The sequence below is a fragment of the Carcharodon carcharias genome, chromosome 19, assembly GCF_017639515.1.
Source record: "Carcharodon carcharias isolate sCarCar2 chromosome 19, sCarCar2.pri, whole genome shotgun sequence".
NCBI classification, from domain to species: domain Eukaryota; kingdom Metazoa; phylum Chordata; class Chondrichthyes; order Lamniformes; family Lamnidae; genus Carcharodon; species Carcharodon carcharias.
In genome coordinates, this window is record NC_054485.1 from 16,062,497 (window position 1) to 16,080,678 (window position 18,182).

The 18,182-nt window shown below is 46.5% G+C and overlaps 1 protein-coding gene and 1 long non-coding RNA gene across 4 annotated transcripts in view; one reads left to right on the top strand and one right to left on the bottom strand.

Annotated features, from left to right (window-relative positions):
• LOC121291367 (parkin coregulated gene protein homolog) overlaps positions 1-18,182 on the top strand; it is a 982,704-nt gene that overhangs the window by 936,441 nt on the left and 28,081 nt on the right. The gene's annotated exons all lie outside the window — the stretch shown is intronic.
• Positions 4,529-16,921, bottom strand: LOC121291368. The gene is made up of 3 exons (XR_005945990.1): positions 16,639-16,921; positions 6,799-6,858; positions 4,529-5,977 (listed from the first exon to the last, which is right to left on the bottom strand). It is a non-coding gene; the product is annotated as an uncharacterized LOC121291368 (long non-coding RNA).

An 18,182-nucleotide genomic window follows, 5' to 3' on the forward strand; every position in this document is an offset into this window, starting at 1 on the left:
TTACTCTGCTATGTTTGTTTGAAGCAGAGGGTGTAATGACAATGAGGTTACTGATATCTATGTGACAAATTAATCATTTTTCTGTTAAACTTTGTGCTCATCAAGGTGTGGAATGCTGACTGTAAAGAAAAACACTTTCCATTTCAGAAGCATCACACACTCCCAGAATGGGTATAACTTTGTATAGAATTACATTGGCTTACTTCCGTGCTGTAAACCCTATCGGCCCAAAGGGTCTGTGCTGGTATTAAACTCCTCCCACTTGTCTTCATCCAACCAATCAGCATGTCCTTCTAGTCCTTTCGTCTTCGTGTCTATCTAACTTCCCCTTGAGGGCATCCATGCTATTCACCTCAAAGAAAAGTTTCACAATCTAAGATGTTTCCCCAGAATTTTTTGTTGGATTTAATCATGTAATGAACTCCAATATTTACCTTAAGTTTTGAATCAAAGTCACAGTTCGGGAACTAGAGTTATCGGTTGGCCTTGGGCCTTCTGTTCCAGTGCTGGCCAGGAAATGGCTGCAAATATGCAGTTCATTTATTTTTTTTTTGCATAGTTTGGGCTTTTCACGCATGCACTGGCCAAGAAGGGCCGCACATGAGCATAGTCCTTTTTTTAAATATTCTTTTGGCCAGGAATCAGCCCTGCAGATATGCACCGAAGGAAAGGAAGCAAAGAAGTGAAACAGCGCAGGTGACCTGATCTGCAGCACCATTTGAGAGAAGGTGTTCCAGGGAACAGGACACAGGGAGGGGGGGACAGGGAGAAGGTCCAAAACTAAGAAGAAGGTCCCAAACCAGCGAGTGGGGCAGAAAGAGGTCCCAGGTGGGGACAAAGACAGGGATCAGAGATAGAAACCAGTAAGCCAAGGTAAACAACAGGAGCAGAGGAAAAAGTCTCCAAGTTAAAGAAAGAGCTGCGGGGAGCAGACTTGAAGCAAAGCAGGTTTGAGAGAAGCCCTGAAGACCTGAGAGGGCAGCTGAAGGCTGGTGGTTCAATGCTGCAGGCCGTAAGAGTAAAGGTACCCTTCTGGAGCAGGGGTGTTCTGCTTGGCTTGATGGAAGATCTGAGAGTGTGCTTGGGAAGTGAGGCTTTAGTATACGTGGAGATCCAGGGGAAAGGAGCCTCAGAAGGCGAGACTGAAACCTTGGAGGTGGATTCTTGTTGATGCCGTCTGAATAGGAGCAACATTTGGAGAGAATTCCAACCCGAGTTCTTGAAACATGGAAATTGGAAACCCTCGTGAGAAAGACAGAGTTTCAGTCAGACCGGTTGGCTCACGGTGTAACCAGCATCTGGGTGGGTTGTTGAGAAATCCATAGAATCTGCTTTGGTCGCAACTGTCATTTACTTTGGAGTGTGGTGTGTCTGACCACAGTTCACCAATTGGTTCACATGTACTGCATACTTTCCCTGAATATTAGAGTATAGGATAGATATGGTAAATTGTTTTATCTTTCCGAATTTGTATGTGTCTGTAAAGATATAGCTGGAGTGAAGGAATAGTGAATCTTTGAATCATTTTCTTGTGTTGGTATTGAGATCTTTCCAACCTTTTTGTCTGGTGTAATATAGTTCACTTCCCTTGTTTAATAAATATTTTATTCTTTGTGTTAAAAGTTCATCAGCAGACTCCTGTGAATTTGTTCAGTAACTTTCCTTCATGCCTTTTAAAAAAAAAGTTAGGATCTATCAAGCCAGGTTTCACTCTGGGGTCTGACTTGTCCAGTAGTAACATCAACTGGTATCATAACAATAGATACTAACCTATATTTATGGCTCCCAGTTTTGGACTCAGTTATAAATAGAAACATGGTTACAAATAGAGTGAAACTCCCTCTAGCCTGCCCAAACAATGTACATTGGCCTTGGGCTTAGGAAACTATATCCCACTGTATCAGGGTGACATATTTCCATGCATGCACCAACCACCTGTGCCTTCTTTAAGTGGTACACGGTGCAGCATCAGGACGAAACCAAACCATTTCTGGTCAACACTGAAACTGTTGTGCAAATGCACCTTCTATGTATAGCATTGGAAAAAGAGAATGGCATGAATACAGTACTACAGTGTTGAAATGACTCAAGCAAACGTAATTGCACTTTCAAACTTTAAAACTAAAGTCATTTTTTTTAATGTCATCGCGGTACTTTGAAAATTAATGAATATTTATAGCGTAATGTGAATGAAATAGGTTCAAAACTACTAAATTAATATTTCTGTTGCTAAATGAATATGCATGAAGTTTTAAATTATTAAATAACTGCTCAATTAGGCAAGGTTTAAAGTTTCATTGCTGTTCGTCTTGTTCCGTTTACAATTCCCAGCTTGGTAAGTTGAATTATATTGTAACGCTCAAAGCGAAGTGGAGTGTCTGATTGTGAGGCTGAGCAACGTTTAGCTTCTGCATTGGACAAATTGGCTGCTTGGTATTTTTTCCACAGACATCCCTTGCAGCATAAAAAAACAAGGTTTTAAAAGTATGATGCCGCATTGATACGATAAATCAAATAATCTCCTTATTTGTTACCTTCCAGTTATTCCGAGTGAGTCAGGCAGTTCAACTGGGGGGAAATCACAGCAGGCGCCTGTCCCTTTTCCCCTGCATCGTATAATCTCCCTTTCAGTCACCATATACATATAACAGCCCATGAGATTCATCCTTAACTACACTTTCACCAGCATTATTTGCATTTCCTCCAAACTGGCTGGAAAGTAATTTCTAACTGGGGGATGAAATTTGACTTTGCACAGGAAAAACATTGAAGAATTGACAGCCCATTTTACTCACCACCCGATTTCCTTTTCCAGATTTCCACTTCTTGTCCTGTTCCTGGGCATTCCTTGCAAGACTCCGCTGGCTATTCTTGAGATAGAGAATGGGGAGGAAATTGGCCCAAAGATAGAGGAAAGGGTACAAATGTGCAAGAGCAAGAGGCACCGCATTGGGTCTTGGCAATGCCCCTCGAGCAACAACATTCTTGCAGTAACAAGAACAGAAAATGCTGGAAATACGCAGCAGGTCTGGAAGCACCTGCGGAGAGGGAAGCAGAGTTTATGGGCAGAATTTTCACCCCGTTGTGGGAGGGGGAGTTGATGGGCGGGCGCCCGTTGTGGGGGGGGGGGGAGTTGATGGGCGGGCGCTTGCGGGCACACTTCCAATCGGCGCCCCCAATCGGAAGTGCGGTGCCATTTTATGTGGGTGAGCCAATTAAGGTATGCGCTCCCTGTGCAGTTGGGGGGAAATGCCAAAAATTGAGAGTGCGCTCTTTCGCACATGTGCAAGAAAGACCGCACTCATCTCCCTGAGGCTAAGTGCAGCCTCAGGGAGATCGGCTCTAAATGTAAAAAAGATAAAAGTAGAAAAATAAAATTTCCCTTACATGACAATGTCACATGAGTTGGGACATGTCCATAATTTTTGCACAATCTTTATTAAAAAATTTTAAAACCTACATGAAACTTCATCCCGCCCGTGGATGAGGTTTCATGTTATTCCTAGTTGCTGCTGGGGCTCCTGGCCTGTCCGCTAACCTTAAGGTAGGACGGGCAGGTCCTTTAATTGCTCAATTGATCCAGTCAATGGCCTCAATTGGCCATTGACAGGTCGGCGGGCCCGCAGATGATTTTGCTGCGGCCCCGCCTTTCTGAAAATTTAAATGGGGCAGGGTGACATCGGGAGTTCCCTCCCCGATGTCACCATGCGTTATTTTATGCGTCAACAAGCGGGCCCTGCCCTATGTTTCGGATCGGTGAACTTTCACTAGGACTACGGAAAAGTTTGACGTGTAATAAGGCTTTGAGCAATTGAAAGGGGAAAGGATGGGAGGAAGAACAAAGGGAAGCTTCTGTGATATAGAGGAGGGCAGGGTAGTTTAAATGACGGAAGGTTTCTGCGGCACTGCCTGCCCTCTGGGAATTGTAACACATTCGGCTAGATTTTCATCCTAGGGGTGGGTAACAGGAGTGGGGACATGTCGCAGCTTGATGCGCCCACCTCGAGAGAAAGTGCCTGCAAAGGAGGGATATTCCTTCTGGGCTTTCAGGCCCACCTCCCCCAGAAAATGTTTAGGGGCAGCCCGAAGGCTGCCAGGTGTGAGACAGGCAGGTTTAAAGGCCTGCCTCAGTGCTCCAGCGCTTTGCGCAGTTGTCCTAATAACTGTAAAACAAAAAAAAAAAGCGCTCTAGCTCTCACCCATCACACCCTCTCACCCTCTACACACTCCCCATGGCCCCTCATACCCTCCATGCCAAGCTATGCCTTTCCACCTAACCCCATAGTCCCCATACCCTCCATGCTATGCTACGTCCCTCCATCCACCCCTATGGCCCCTGATATTTTCCATGCCAACCCATTCCCCCTCCCACCCACTCTCCATGGCCCCTCATACCCTCCATACCAAGCTACAGCACTTCTAGGCCCACTCACCCAGTATACACTCTGTATAGAACCAATGAACCCTATAGTAACAATAGCATGTGTGGAAAAGCTTTTAAAAAAAGTCATTCATTCATAAATTTCTATTTTCTTTTTTAAAAGTGCTTTTACTACAACCTTATAAAAGTGTCAGTCATACAGACCTTTACAGTATCAATAATAGAAACTATCAATACTTGACACCTCTTTATCTTATGTAAATAAACATTGTGAAATTAACAGAACAGGTCACAGAGAAAGAGCTGCCATTCCAGTAACGTTTTACCTTTAGCACAGCTGTTTCAACAGACTAATGGATGTCTGGGCTCTCAGCCAAGTCTCATTATACATTCTTGTCCATGAGGAGCCATTGGAGGAGTCAGTGTATGAGCATAAGTTGCTTGGAGTGTATGAGGGGGTGGGTAGAGGGGCATAGGTTGGTATGGAGGGTTTGAGAGGCCATGGGGGTGGATGGAGGGGCATAGGTTAGCAAGGGGGCATGAGTATGATCTTTTTAAATTACCTTTGAAATTACCCGGAGGGGCCGTGAACCACAACTCATTGAAAAACTGGCCCGAGTCCATGAAAATTGTGGGCAACTAGGATACGCCTATCCTGGTAATGCAGCCATCCAGGTCAGGAGTGCAGGGTGCAGCCTAGTGACCCACAGCAACCTGCACCCTTAGCCCACACTGCTGTAAATTGGAGAGTACTGGGAATCCTGGGATGGTCCTGACTGCTATTTTTAAAGGTCTGCCAGATCTCCCTGATTCCACGAAAATCCAGCCCTTTGTACTAATTTTCCAACATGTTTACCAAAGCTGTTCTTCAAACCAATCTTTTTGTGTCACATAGGAACTGCAAGTAAAGCTTCACTTGTTAGCCGTTAGCCTCCATCCCAGAACCTGTCATCCACCCTGAAAATCTGCAGTCTCTGTGAGGCAGGCACAGTTACAATGAAGCGTACATGTGCTCTAATTGTCACCAATCCATTTTATTGTGCACAGTTTGAGTTATTATCAGTGGGGCCAATGTCATGCTGTTTGTGCTGCTGGTGTGTTACAGTTTACTCAGGGAGTCCAAGTTGCTGTGGCAACATGTACTTTTACATTCACATTGTAGTCTGGAGCTATGGATAGTGATGGTAGAGACTCCAGGTTTCTTCTCATCACATGGCATACGCCATTGGCATGTGTTGGAAGGATTTGCAGATGGACATTCAACCTATGTGGCTATCTTACGAGTGCATCTTCCTTGGTCATCAAGTCCTGGGGTGAGGCTCGAACCCAGAGCTTCGGAATCAAAGGCAGCGACGCTGTCCACTGCACCACAAGACTCCCCCCATGCTATATGTAGGATCCTACAAGCCTCTGCTCTTCATCTCTTGCAGGCTGACCTTCAAACAGTGAAATGAAGGGATAACACATCACTGAATTCACCATCAAGGGTTTGGATGAATGGCTTTTGAAGATGGCTCCAGTCACACAAGCTAAACTGACATGATTGATCACTGTAAAATTGCTTTGGAAAAACGAAATATTGCGAATGATGGAAACCTGAAATAGAAACAGAAATTGCTGGAAATATTCAGCAGATTTGGCAGCAGCTGTGGCAAGAGGAACAGGCAGACGAAACATCATCAACATGAAACATTAACACTGTTGCTCTCTCCGCTGGCAGACCTACAAGTATTTCCGGCATTTTATGTTTTTTATTTAAAACTGTTTGGAAATTAGCTGAAAGTCAGCTTCATGAAAAAGAAATAGTCCAGTGCAGTTAACTTCTGTGTCATCCTGTCACCATCCTACATGGACTAAACACATTTAAACCAGAAGCCATTGGTGGACTGATCACGTCACCATCCAACAACGGTTAGCTTATAAAAACAAAAAACTGCGGATGCTGGAAATCCAAAACAAAAACAGAATTACCTGGAAAAACTCAGCAGGTCTGGCAGCATCGGCGGAGAAGAAAAGGGTTGACGTTTCGAGTCCTCATGACCCTTCGACAGAACTAGGCGAATCCAAGGAAGGGGTGAAATATAACGGTTAGCTTATTGCTGGCCCATTTCATTATATCTACATTCCATTTTCCAGCTAAATGTGCAGCAAAAGCTCCCCTCCAACATAGGTTGAGTGCTTATTTAGTTTGAGAAACCATTCTCCAGTATTTACAATGGACGCTGATCAATCTGCCCAGGCCAATTCAATCGGTTAGTTATTAGGAGATAAAGTCATGAATAACTTTAAAAATGATTCAAACTACCGTAATTTCCCAATGGTGATTACTAATTTTGAAATTATAACATATACAATATTCATGAAGCCTGTTGGTAAATTTACATCGTTATTATTTAGTCACAACCAAAAATACTCACCCAGAAAATCTTGCCTTACATTTTGACCGGCTGCAATACTATAGCTGTAGTTTCTTTATCCTAACATAGGAAAATGAATAATTCAGGTAGGTGCAGGTATTAGAGGAAAACAAAATAATTCCCATAATGGCACCTTTGCATTTATAGAGCTTAGAGCTTCTTGTCTGCAAATGATGTTATTCATCAATGCACAATACTGCCCATTGTTTGGCAGACATACTTTAATAAAATCCTATCGTTCTCCAGGGTGGTAGAAGCTGAGGAAAGATCAGTGTCATACATTACGTTTTCCGTTTCTAAAAAAGCCTACTTAGTATTTTTGTAAGTATCGTAAAATGCCCAAAGGCAACAAATCTGCATATTTTACATCCGTTCAGCATGCCTGTCATTGAGCCTTGGGCTGGGACTTTCCATGCATGTTCAGTGGCGTGAGGGGACAATATGGCGCAATCGGCTTACGACAGTGTGAAACCAGTTTGTGATCGTCCACTCAGCCCGCCAATGGCAGGCCCCATTTCCCGCCATCGGAAGTCAGGAATTTCATTGTAATACATCTGCATATCATTATCAGGCCAGCCCACCAGAATCGTCCGCCCACCCCGCTTGACCATCCGCCCACGTCCGCGGGAAAGCACGCTGACGTGTTTCACAATAGCCTATAAAAGATGTGCACTTGGCGGACCGCACTTTGAGGAGAACTTGGAGGTGAGTGCACAGTAACAATGCGCAGTGCCCACCAGGGTTGCCTGTTGGACTTCAAGCTTGAGGTGCATTGGCGGAGGGTGGCAAGGGCAGCACTGCAGTTGAGGTGTGTTTGGGGGGTGGCAGCACAAGCATTCGGGGTGGAGAGTAGGGTGGGTGAGGGACACCTTGTATAAAGTGACCATTCCTCTGCAACTGAGACAGTTCTGGCGCAGCCACTGATATGATTGGGGTTGGGCCTCTAGCTTATCTGCCCACTCAAGCAATGTAGACACATCAAAGTGCCAACCCAACCCTCGGGCACAAACTGCAAACTAATGAGTGGTTTAGTGGACTACAGAACAGTTGGACACCTGTGCACGTTGTACAACCCCCTTGCTAACGTTGGCCATGGAGCAGTCACTGGTGGAGGTGCTTACATTCCCTTGCAATATCAGCATCCCAGTTTGGACTAGTCTCCCCGATGGTTCCAGCTAACAGTGCAGCCTTGCAGTGCGGGTTAGGAGAATGCCTGTGCCTGAGCTGAAAGCACAGCATGCAGTCCGATGGACAAAGCTGCTGCCAATCAGTCAGGTGGAGTGGGGCAGATTGGGTGGGGTTTCGGAAAGCCACGCAGCGCACTAATCTCTGGCCATCCAACTCTCCATGGTAGCCAGCGCTCTCCGGGATGCATTAAGGGGCCTTCATACTTAACCAGGACAGGTTCCTGGTACACCCATGCTAACCCATGCGTCTCTCTCTTTCATCCAGCAGAAGGAGTACATCAGGATCATGGAGCTTGGTGAACTAGCTGTATGCCTCATGGCGTACAGACAGCAAAGATGAAGAGGAGCGAGCAAGTGAGGTGCCTGGCTACGCAGGGGGAGGAGCAGCACCCTTAGGAAATCGAGGCAGTTGGGGCTCCTGCACACGCCACCCAAGAGCCACAGTGAGCCGTTGGTGGTCGGTGCTTAGCGACACCCAGGGTCTATAGATGCCGCCTTTCATTCCTGCAGAGGACGAAGAACCAGTGCTGCCGAAGACTGTGCATGTCCAGGGAACTGGTCAGCCACATCCGCCAACCACTGCAGGATTTGGCGCCACGTGGACATGGGGGGCATCCACTGCCAGTGGCCGTGAAAGTGACAGTGGTGCTCAATTTCTACGTCAGCGGCTCCTTTCAGGGCTCCGCAGGTGACCTCTGTGGGATCTCACAAGCCTCCACCCACAAATGCGTCCATGAGGTCACGGATGCCATCTTCACGAGGACACACAACTTTGTCCATTTTGCCCGGGACCAGGACAGCCAGGATGCAAGAGCGATCGGATTTTTCCCGATCTCGGGTCTCCCACAGGTGCAGGGTGCCGTCAACTGCACTCATGTGGCGCCCAGGTCTTTGTCTCAACACACAGTCAACTACATCAACTGCAAGGGCTTCCATGCAGCTGGTGTGTGACCACCACAAACACATCCTGCAGGTTTGCGCATGGTTTCCAGGGATTGTGCACTACTCCTACATTCTCAGTCAGTCACAGATCCCTGACATCCTCCAGGGCCCGCAGAAGATGCAGGGATGGCCCTTCAGGGACAAGGGCCACCTGCAGAGGACGTGGCTGATGACACCTGTGCAGCAGCTTCAGACTGCAGCAGAGTGAAGGTATAATGAGGCTCATGCTGCAACTCGCAACTTGGTGGAGCGGACGATCAGGATGCTGAAAATGTGGTTCCGGTGCCTGGACCGGTCTGGTGGGGCCCTGCAATACAGTCCGCAGAGGGTGTTACGCATCCTCGTCACCTGCTGAACCCTTTACAACCTGGCGCTGCACCGGGGAGAGGAGCTGGCTTGAGGAGGAGCTGGAGGTCTCCTCCTATGAGGGAGACACCACCGGGGATGAGAGTAAGGAGGTCCTCAAAGGCAATGATGATAGAGATGAGGCCCTCATGCTGGCCAAATGAGGCAGGCGTGCTCGGGAGGCCCTTACAACTGCTAGATTTATGGAGCATGATGACGGTATGCAGTGGGGAGACCCCATAGACCCTCACATCGCATCTGTGAATGTTTGACTCCAGTCTGGCTTATGGCATCACACATAACTTCTGTGAGAATGCTCCTGTCATGGAGACACAGTGGAGGCCCAAATAGCTGCTTGATCACAGGAAAATGATACGACATGCAATGAGAACACTCCATAGATCTTCACATAGCTTCTGACAATGTCTGACTCCCTGTCTGGCCGAGGGCAGCTCACTTGTGCTCTATGATCAGGGTCACATCATAGAGACGCAGCCATGAAACTTTAAAAGCATCTGATACTTTAGCACCTGACCCCTTCAGGAGCACAGCATCGCTGGTCACAGATGCTGAAGAGGTGGGGGCCAGCCCCACCTTAAAGGTGCTGAGAGCACACAGAGAGAATGATGAAACTCTGTGATGCTTGCCCACGACATTCTGGCAGCAATGACCAGCACTGCCGAGGTGCAGGAATCAGTAAAATGTCCAGGGAGTGTGAGGACAGATCATCACTTTGGTCTGAAGGCTGCACAAGACACAGGGAAGAGGCCCTGGAATGAGACACCTGCTTTTATCTTGTACAGAAAGGTTTCACATCTGAGTGACACAAACACTGCTCATTAGAACAAGGAGCTGTAGACAGGGAGACATTCTTGGGAGTTTATTGACAATAGTGAACAGTATGTACAAGTGATTAACGCCCGTGCCCAGGCTGTGCAACTACATCTTCTTAAGCTTGGCCTAAATAGCCAAGTGGTTATGGTACTGGGTTTGTAAACCCAAGATCAAGAGATCAAATCTCACAATGGCAAACTATGAAACAATGTCACTTCATCTGAATAGGAACAGATGAAAACGGGTTTGTGCTCGAAAGAGTTACATCTTCTTAACCATCCTAACCCTGCCGCTATGTCTTGGTGTTCCCCAGCCATCCACAGTAGTGGTGGAGGCAGCCTGCTGACTGTTATTCCCTGTCTGTGATGACCTTGGTGGGTGTCCTCTTGAGGCCTGAGACCTGGAAGGCCCCAACCTGTTTTTGGAGTCCTGCTGTGTGGCAGTGGCACACCCCCTCGGCCTGTGGAGCTGGAGCTGCTGAGGTCACAGGGAGAGGGGATTCGGATTAGCCGGACACTCCCGGAGTCTCCTGCTGATCCTCCTCCCTATGGATGCCCAAAGGCCCCAGGCTGACTCCTTGAGGAGAGGGAGTAGCTGGAGTGAGATCCACGTACACAACTATGGCATCAGCGATAGGAGTTCGGTCTGCACAGTAGTGCAGGAGCGATATCCTGCACCAAGGCCTCCATGGCGGCCGCCATCCTACCAGTGTTGACTTCGGTGCATTAGCATGCCGGCGTTATCACTTCATCCTGATGGCAGATGGACTCCTCCATCATGCTTTGCAATCTGAGGAGTGCAGCAGACATCCCTTCCTGATGTTCCCTAGTTTGCCTTTGCAGTTCCAGCAACTGTGACATGACCGAGTCCAGAGGCTCATCATCTGACTCGGACTTGGCAAATTTCTGGCCTCCAGCAGCCGTCTAAGTGCCAGAAACCTGGAAAGTCCCTGTCGCTGCCTGCTTTGGATCAGACAGCGCAAGTGCTCACCAAGGATATTCTAAAGCTAGGTCCCACCGAGGTGTGTGTCTCTGCGCTGGTGGAGGGTGTGGGTGAGCGCTGGGACAGGACTTCAAGGACTCCATATTCCTCTTCAGAGGTTTCTTCAGGGCTTGATTGGAGACCCTGGGTCACGGACTCGATCATCTGTTTCCCAGATGTGCCTGTGAAAGCAAGAGGAGATAATGAGTGCAGGGCAGTGGCCTGTGAAACAGGACACATCACTCACAGCATGGTTGTCTGTTGGATGTTTCACTGCTGGACCTCGTCGTCAGCACAGGACCGGTCCAGATAGTCACCGGCCAGCTGGATGGCTCTGTTTTCAAAGTCAGAAGGCATTTAATAAGTGCCACATCAAAGATTATTATGGAAAATAAAAGCGCTTGTGGGAAATATATTAGCATGGATAGAAGATTGGCTGGCTGGTAGAAAGCAGACAGTATGCATAAATGATTTTCTGATTGGCAAGATGTGAAAGTGGAGTCTCTCATGGGTCTGTACTGGGGCCTCAATTTTTCATGATTTTCATCAATGACTTGGATGAGAGGAGTGAAGACATGGCAGCTAAATTTGCAGATGACACTAAGATAGGTAGGAAAGTATGATGTGAAGAGGGCATGAGGAGGTTGCAGATGGCTATAGATAGGTTGAGTGAGCGGGCAAAGATCTTGTAAATGGAGGTTAATGTGGGAAAATGTGACTTTGGCAGGAAGAACAAAAAAGCAGAGTATTACTTAAACAGAGAATGGCTGCATAATTCTGAAGTGCAAAGGGATCTAGATGTTCTAGTATATGAGTCACAAAAAGTTAGTATGCAGGTACAGCAAGTAATTAAGAAGGCTGATGGAATGCTATCCTTCATTACAAGAGGGATTGAACATAAAAGTAATGATGTCATGCTTTAGCTATACAGGGCATTGGTAAGACGGCACCTTGAATACTGTGTGCAGTTTTGGTCTCCTTATTTAAGGAAGGATGAAAATGCATTGGAGACGGTTCAAAGGAGGTTTACTGGATTGATACCTGGAATGAGTGGGTTGTCTTATGAGGAAAGGTTAGACAGACTGGGCTTGTTTCCACTGGAAAGAAGAGTGAGGGGTTTGATTGAAGTATACAAGATCCTGAACAGCCTTGACATGGTGAATGTTGAAAGGATGTTTCCTCTTGTGGGTGAGTCCAGAACTAAGGGGCACTGTTTTAAAATTAGGGGTCGCCCTTTTAGGTCAGAGATGAGGAGAAATGTTTTCTCTCAGAGGGTTGTGCAACTTTGGAATTCTCTTGGTGGAGGTGTGTCATTGACTATTTTTAAGGCAGAGGTAGACAGATTCTTGTTAGGCATGGGAATGATAGGTTATTGGTGTTAGATGGGAATGTGGAAATCGACTGTGGAAGATCAGCCATGATCTTATTGAATGGCGGAGCAGGTTCAAGGGGCCAAATGGTCTACTCCTGTTCCTATTTCTTATGTTCTTGTTTGTGAGGACCTTGATTTCAGGCATTCCTCCATCAGTCTGCAACCACTCCCATTTATTGTTTGCCAGCTTGTGCTGCATCAATAGAGATGGAGAGAGTACAAGCAGGACACCTACCAGGCCAGATGATAAGTATGCCTGGCATGTGTGGGTGGTTTGTGGTCCCATGGACGAGATGAGAACAATGAAGGTGTGTGTGAGAGAGTGAATGGTGATGTCCCTTGAACAGGCAGTGAATGAGGGCCCTGTGGATGTGTGATGGGTTTGTGAGTGTGTGAGTTGAGAGTGATGAGAAGAGTGACTTACCCTGGCGGAACGGAGGAGATCATTCATCCGCTTGCAGCACTGGGTGGCTGTCCTTTTTTGAAGTGCATTGCCACTGACCACCGCCTCCCAAGCCTGGTTGGTCATGCTGCTGCCACAGCCAGAGCGGAGGGGTTGAGGACATCACAGCGGTTCTCCACGGCATCCAATAGTCATTCCAGTGACGCATCGCTGAACCTGGGGGCTGCAGTCTTTTTGCCTTTCATGGACATCTTTTCTGCAGCCCCGAGATGCGTGTGCGCGGCTGGACTTTAAATATGGCATCCGGCGTGCTGAAGCAGTGAGATGATGGCGTGGAGGGCGAATGAGAGCCCCACCACCATGGAAATGGCATGTTTCCTGGGAATGTATATATTTTAAATAAACAATACAGCGTGAAAACCCCACCATAGCGGCCAACGGGAAAATCACCCTTTAACCCACCCGCTACCCCACTTATCTGGGACGATTCTGCCCTTGGAGTGGTGCCCTGAAATCATTTGCAGATTACAAACCAAGATAATGGGAAATATTTTGCTTTCAAGATAATGATGCTCGGGGACCAGTTAGCTCAGCTGGCTAAATGGCTACAGTGTGGTTCCGAATAACACTAACAGCATGGGCTTGATTCCTGTTCTGGTTGAGGTAGACCTGAGAGGTAGCTCCTCGCCCTGCCCCCGAAAGCGGAAGGCCATGGTAAAACATCCTTGAAAGGACTGCCAAGAAACAGCTCAAGATGAATCATCAGCAGACAATGAGCCAAGGACCTGCCTTTGGACAAAGGCAAGAAGACTGCAGCCACCCCCCCCCCCCGCCCCCCACCCCACCACCAAGCTTAGTGATGCATCCCTCAAGTACCTTTTGGACACTGTGATGTCCCCTATATCCCCTCACTGGCCACAGGATAGACAGCAAAATTACTGCTCTGGCTTGGTAGGCAATGACAGGGGTGGTCAGTGCCAATGCTGCACAGAAGGGGTTGGCCATCCAATGCAGGCAGAGGATGAATGATCTTATCCTGGGTAAGGCAACTATCTCATCACTCTAAACTCACACACTCAAGCACATCACACATTCACTGCCAGCTCAAGGGACATCACTACTCATTCCCTCACACACACCCTCACATATCCATCTGGCCTCACCTCCTCTGGAGACTGCCTCCTCAGCCCTCACCATCTTGAGGTCACATGCACAGGTCAACTTGTGCCCCCATATACACCCTGGGATACCCTCTTCCCCAGTACCCAGTACAGCCCTCACCCTGCAGCCTCTTCCTTCGCCCTGCAGCCAATGAAAAGCCACCCTCGCCTTACGGCTGGTCTGGTAGGTAGATGCCTGCCCATGAGCCCCCCTAAAAGTGATGTGATGCTGTCTGTGAAGCCTGGCGCTGATGACTGCAAGTGCTGCCCGAAGCAAGATAGGCAAACAAACCTCAAAGTCCCGAGCGAAGCGTAGCTCGCCAGGTGCACGTCACTTATGTACAGTCGTGAAACATGCCAACGTGCTCAGATGATCCAGTGTAAGGAGGTGAGTCTGGTGAGCTGGCCTGATAATGATATGCAGATGTATTACAATGAAGTTCCCGACACACTGCGGTGGGAAATACGGCCCGCCATTGATTAGCAGAGTGGACGATCGCAAACTGGTTTCACGACATCGTGGCCTTCTTGCCATATTGTCTGCTCATGCTGCCAAACACACCTTACGCCAGTGGGCACAGATAATTCCGACCTATGGTTTAGAAAATTAACTGTTCCCAACGTGGAGCTCATTCCTTCAGGTTTTGAATTTGTGCAGGAAATTTTACAAACATCAAATTTTAGTTTATAATGATTCTTTTCTTACTTATCCTTTCTGTCTCTTTTCCTCTCTCATTCTTAACCCGATATTTCTTTCTCTCTCTTACTTCTCTTTCTGTACCTGATTTGACGTTGACTTCCCACACCTTTCATTCACCCTCTTTCTCAGTCCTTCCACTGTCCCTTTCCCCAAACCTAAAATCTCATCAGCTATTGGTTGCCCCATCCATTCAGGTCCCAGGAGTCTTGTTGCCTCGTACTGCTCCATTATCAGCTCACACTTCCAATAGCTTTGTGGACAACATTCTTGAGCTGAAGGGCGAGAGGTAACTCTAACTTACGGCAGGCGCTGTGAGATGCCCCATCACAGGAAAATATGGCCCTACTTTGATTCTGTGTCGTACATGGGTTTGTGACAAGCACCTCAGTCCCCTGTATAAATTTCCAATGTCATTTGGTCAGCCAGGTAAATTTATGGTCGGAATATAACTTACCAAGCTTTTAAAAAGGGAGATAGCAGATGCCTGATCTTGTGATTAGAATTTCCCTGCATTTTCACTAACATGAGATATTAAACTACAAATCTAATCAAAGCAGCAATAAAATGTCAATTATATCCAAAATTAATGACAGAGCTTCATATGGAAATTTATCAAATCGATTAATGGTATTTTACTTATACTTCAGCATTTTCATTTTAGAAGAAACATAATGTTGTTAGTAAATTGTACTTTGATTTTTACAGCAAAAAAAACATATTTCTTCCCTTCTGTGTTGCATTCAGGAGAATGACTAGAGTCTTAAATCTACCTAAGTTAATTTTGGTACCTTTTCTTGAATTATTTGCAATTTTTTCCAAAGAGTTATTAATCCCCTGGGGATTTGATACCTTAGTGATTTTGGACATATGAATGGCTTTAAAAATTCTCACTGCTCCAATTCAAATTCTGAAGGGAGATTTTCCACTGCTGACACAAATGAGGCTTTTGTCTCACATTGAACTCACTGCCCCCAATTTTCCACATCAACTAATTTGGATCATTATTTATTGTTGTTCATTCGGAGAGCAGGGCTCCGAGAATCTGCAGCCCTTTTGATGGACTACGAACATCAACATTTCTGGGATGGCCTTGTGTAGGTGGAGCTTCTTCTTAATTGTCAGCCGGTATTGAATTGTATTCTGGTGGTGGACATTACTTGGAGGCTCACCTGTGGTCATAAGAGCTGAATGGAGCTTGTATTGTAGCGGTAGCGCATCTGACTCCATATCAGTAGGTTGTGTGTTCGAATCACATCTGACTCACAGCAGCTTGGAGATATAGGAGCAGATTGAAAGATGGCGTTGTTGGTTGGAGGTACAAAATATGTAATGTGCGTCTCTGTAAGTTGAAGCTTGTAAGTATATACTAGGCTTTAGTTCTATCCGTCACTATCTGGCGTATAACACTTCAGTTCACCCTTCACAAGCAAGGTCAGAGAGGCTGTAGTCATTCACCCCAGGTACGTGGTGTTATTAGAGTGCCCTAACTTACACGATATCCCCCCACAAATCTATCCCAGGCCCTGGAGATTGTTTTGGGGCCTGTCCATCTGCTCCTGACAGGCAGGGTGAACAGCTGTCCTTTGGAGAGGGTACCCTGCAGTGCCAAACACCACCAGCCACTTCACCAGTTATCAACCAGGGAGTGGTGGAGGTGGGATGATGCAGTGCTTCTGCTCTCATTCCCATGGGCTGCAGATTGTTTTTATTTTGCTTTCGCTTTCATCCTGTAATTTATTTTCCCCACAACCTCCAGCCATTTTTTTCTACTGGCTGGCTTGCAGCAACATCCTGGAGATTACTATTTAATTCCTGGAGACCCCAGAGAAATTTGGAGTCGCCTTGGCCAACATAAGTGAGCTACAAACTAAACAGCAAAAAAAAACATGCATGAACAAAGATACACAAATACTTACTGCAATCTGGAAATGCATTCTCCCCTCACACATAAGTGCGTATGCAGAGACCTTCAGACATCCATGACCTAGAAGCTGATTCACACCAGCAACTCTGACACACATTTCCTGTCCTGCACTCTATCACTCATCCTCGTTAATCTACATTTGCTTCCCAACTCCCAAAGCAAGGGAGATTCAAACCTGTATTCCTGTCTTTAAATTTCACCATCTTATCTCCACAACTTCCTTCAGCTTTGCAAGCCTGCTCAGCCCCTCCCCCGAACACTTCAAAATAAAACAATCTCCGGATGTAGGTGTCACAGGCAAGGCCAGCATTGATCACCCAACCCCACCCCCACAAACCCACCTCCACCCCTAGTCTTTTAAAACTGAATTCAAATGTTCAACCTGCCATGGTGTGGCTTGGACTCATTGTTCCAATGACATGGTATTATACTACCATATCTGTAACTTGTTTCTGTGAATGCGGTCTCTTTGGCCTGTTTGATCTATTATAATTATCAGAGTCTTCGTCTCCCAAAGCGTAACCTCCTGGAAACCTCTCCCTAAATCTTTGCACACCCAGAAGCCACCTCAAAATTTTCACTGACCGAGCTTTTGATCACTATTTCTAATTTCTCGTTTTCTAGCTTAGCTTCAGTTTTACGTACGTCTATCTGTAGAGTCTCTCGGGATAAAAACAAAAACAGAATTACCTAGAAAAACTCAGCAGGTCTGGCAGCATCGGCGGAGAAGAAAAGAGTTGATGTTTCGAGTCCTCATGACCCTTCAACAGAACTGACCCTTCATCAGTTCTCTTGAAGGCTCATGAGGACTCGACACGTCAACTCTTTTCTTCTCCGCCGATGCTGCCAGACCCTGCTGAGTTTTTCCAGGTAATTCTGTTTTTGTTTTGGATTTCCAGCATCCGCAGTTTTTTGTTTTTATTTTTGAGTCTCTCGGGATACTTTTTAACAATACAAATGTAGGCTCTTGGTGTTTTTAATGAGCCAGATCGAAATTGAAATGGCAAATGTTTAGGTTTTCCTGCTTTATTGAATGTCTGCAAAACGAATGAACTCAGTTTCATTTCACAGCCCATCTCAAGTTTACACTGCTAGGGTGCCAGCTGTGGTTCAGTTGCACTCTAAGGTTTTGGGTTTAAGTCCTACACCAGTGCTTGAGCCAAAATAAAGACTGCACACCAGTGCAGTAGGGAAGGAGTGCTGCACTGCGTGAGGTGCTGTCTTTTGGCTGAGATGTTAAGCTGTCTGCCTTCTCATGTGGACATAAAAGACACCATAGCACTATTTTGAGGAAGAGCAGTTATACCCAATGTCCTCGCCAATATTTATCCCTCAATCAACATCACAAAAACAGATTATCTGATCATTATCACATTGCTGTTTGTGAGATCTTGCTGTGCACGAATTGGCTGCCACACTTCTTACATTACAACAGTGACTGCATGTCCAAAGTACTTCATTGGCTGTAAAGCACTTTGAGACATCAAGTGGTCTTAAGAGGTGCTATATAAATGCAAGTCTTTCTTCTTTCTTTAA